The sequence below is a fragment of the Pinus tabuliformis genome, chromosome 6 (assembly GCF_031772625.1).
Source record: "Pinus tabuliformis cultivar Carrire ecotype Pingquan chromosome 6, CPIR1, whole genome shotgun sequence".
Taxonomy (NCBI): domain Eukaryota; kingdom Viridiplantae; phylum Streptophyta; class Pinopsida; order Pinales; family Pinaceae; genus Pinus; species Pinus tabuliformis.
Genome location: NC_142292.1, coordinates 334514697 through 334518010, shown reverse-complemented (window position 1 = coordinate 334518010; position 3314 = coordinate 334514697).

Below are 3314 nucleotides of genomic sequence, written 5' to 3'. Positions count from 1 at the left end.
AATTGCAGCGCAGGTAGCCCTCTCGGGACCTGCGCTGAAATGCAGAACCTCTTCACAGAGCCTGCGCTGAAGCAGAAACGAGAATTGTCTCTGGGTTCTGGGTCACGGTTTGCAGTTTAATCTACAGTTTTTGGCCGGATAAAAGCTATCAACAAGGTACAATTAGAGGGATGATTTAAAGGAGGACTAAGAGCTATCACAAAGGGCAATTAGCACATTTTTGGATCAGCTGTTCAGATCATAAACAGGCCCAGTAAATGGACTAGAATAGCAGATCTCTACTTTGCATTTGTAAATGGCAAATGCAGTTCGATTCACCACTCCTAAGTTTATGAGAAGAACAACAATAGAAACACAAGTAAACTAACTAGATACGTTCCCCAGCGGAGTCGCCAATTTGTTGTTGGGAAAAGTATCCATTCAGAACGCCTGTATCCCACTCTAAGGTGTGACAGTGCTTTAGCAACAAACAAGGAAAACTATTTTCATATTCTTCTTTATGAAATGTAAACGAAGAGGAAGGATGTAACTAACCTGTGTCTTTCGCTAGTTTGTTGATCCAATCGCTCTCTCCTTTGTTCGCTTCCCGCTGCCTGCTCTCTCACTGGTCCAGCTTCACCAAGTTCCTGCAAGATCACAGAAGAGGAAACTACACAAAAGACATAGATTTACATTCATAAATAGCTTAGGATCAGATTAAGCTAAACATGCAAATATAACAAAGCATCATTGATATACAAGCATATAGGAGAAACTCAAATAGTTTTATTGATATGATAAGAAAGTCCAAGAGGAGATAAAACCAAGTGAGTCCCGATCCAACATCTACCTCCCAGCAAAGGAATCCCTTCCTCTCCTCCAACAAAGGATAAATCACCCAATGCACTAATCTCAATCTCAAACCAACAACAATTCTCTGCAAAGTACAAAATTCCAGCCTCCGGATCTCTGGGATGAGGGATCCATATATAGATGTAAGCAGAGAGGATGAGTCAGCTTATGTTTTGACTTGTGGCTTCTCTCTATCAGTTCTTGCTTCCACTTGGAGGTTGAGAGCCTCTTACTCATCATTAGTCGAATTCAGTGAGGCAAGTGTCATTGGAGAAGATTCTGGAAGCTTCCAGTGCCTTTCCACCTCGTTGAATGAGCTTGCCATTTGTCATTTCCTGCTCAACGCACCCTGGTAGTGCATTCACCTGCATTGCAACGCACCTAGCCAGTGTATTTGGGTGCTTTGCAACGCAGGCAGCTAGTGGAGCCTCTGAATTGATCCTGATTTGACTAGTTTTGGGCAATTTCTGGTGGATAACTTCTGGGAGAAGCTGTCATTTGTTGACCTTGTTTCTTTAGGAGCTGGAACAACATCATTAGGGACTTAGGATCCCTTGGTTTATGGATATTTCATGCTTATAGCTGTAAGGCACAAAAATGTCTATAACAATCGCCATGAAAACAAATATCATTTGTTCAAAGATGGAAAGGAGTTCATTGTTAGAGCTCATCGCAAGAAGACAAATATAGCGATGGTGAATGCAGGACAGGTAAAAAGGCTGGTCAATTCAAGTAAGAATTTTGTTCTTCTTATGATTAAGCCCAAGGTTGATGTGAATCATGAGTCATTTGACAATTGTGATCCAAAACTTAAATCAGATTTGTATGATGTATTTGATGCATATCATGAGATGTTTCAGGAGCCAACAAGTTTGCCTCCTAAGAGGGAGATTCAGCATGAAATCCATTTGCATCTAGATTGTCCTCTTCCAAACATAGGCATGTACCGCATGTCTATTATGGAGAATGCTGAAATAAAGAAGCAAATCAAGGACTTGTTGGACAAGGGTTTCATAAGGCCAAGTACTTCGCCATGTGGGTCACCGATTGTATTGATTCCAAAGAAAGATGGCACTTGGCGTATGTGTGTTGATTTCAGGGCCTTGAACAAGATAACGGTAAAGAATCGTTACCCACTCCCAAGGATAGATGATTTGCTAGACCAGCTGAAAGATGCTCGATATTTCACTAAGCTAGACTTGCGCAGTGGATATCATCAAGTAAGAATTGAAGAAAGTGACATTTGGAAGATAGCCTTTAAAACCAAACAAGGACTCTTTGAGTGGCTTGTGATGCCGTTTGGTTTGTGCAACGCACCTGCAACTTTCATGCGGGTAATGGATGATGTCTTGCGTCCTTTTCTTGATGATTTTGTTATTGTCTACTTAGATGACATCTTAATTTTCAGCAAGTCTAGAGAAGATCATGTCATGCATGTTAGAAAAGTACTTGATGTTTTGAAGAAGAATCAGTTATTTCTTAAAATGTCAAAGTGTGAATTTGGAAAGACTTCTTTGGTTTATTTGGGACACATAGTAGGAGGAGGTGCTTTGAGAATTGATCCTGCTAAGATTGAGGCTATTGTGAAGTGGCCTACTCCCAAATCCATAACAGAGGTAAGAAGTTTTTTGGGTGCAGCTCAATATTGGAGGAAGTTTATCTCTAACTTCTCTTCTATAGCAGCTCCTATGCATGTAGTGACAAGTGTGAAGCATGCTTTCCAATGGGGAGGCAAGCAGCAAAAAGCTTTCGAATTTTGAAAGAGAAGATTAGTTCAGCTCCGGTCCTTGCATTACCGGATTTGAGAGAGCCATTTGAGATACAAACTGATGCTAGTGATTATGCTATGGGTGCAGTTCTTCTACAACATGGTAAGCCTATTGCTTTTCATTCTGAAACTTTTAATGGTGCTATTGTAAATTATCCTACATATGATAAGGAGTTGTATGCGTTGGTACAAAGTGTCAAAAAGTGGAAACACTACTTGATGGGCAAAGAAACTGTTATACATACCGACCATCAACCCTTACAGTACTTGCAATCACAAAGCAAGTTACAATAGTCACGACACTTCAGATGGATGGGCTTCTTGCAACAGTTCCATTTGGTAATAAGGTATAAGAAAGGTACTTTGAATAAGGTTGTTGATATGCTTTCAAGGCCTATTATTGGTGCTGTTACTTTACTTAAGAATGATTCCATTGTACATGATAGTTACATAGAACAATATGCATCTGATGATGACTTTAAAGATGTGTATGCTAACTTGAGTAAAGGGAATCATGTAGAGGAAAATGACTATCACATGCATAACAATTTGTTGTTTCATTTGGGCAAGTTGTGTATACCACAGGGGGAGAGGATAAATGTCATAAGAGAAGCTCATTCTTCTCTTATTGCTGGCCATTTTGGTGTGAGCAAAACAGTTGCACATCTACAGAGGTATTGCTATTGGCCTCGCATGGTAGATTCTGTTTCAAGGT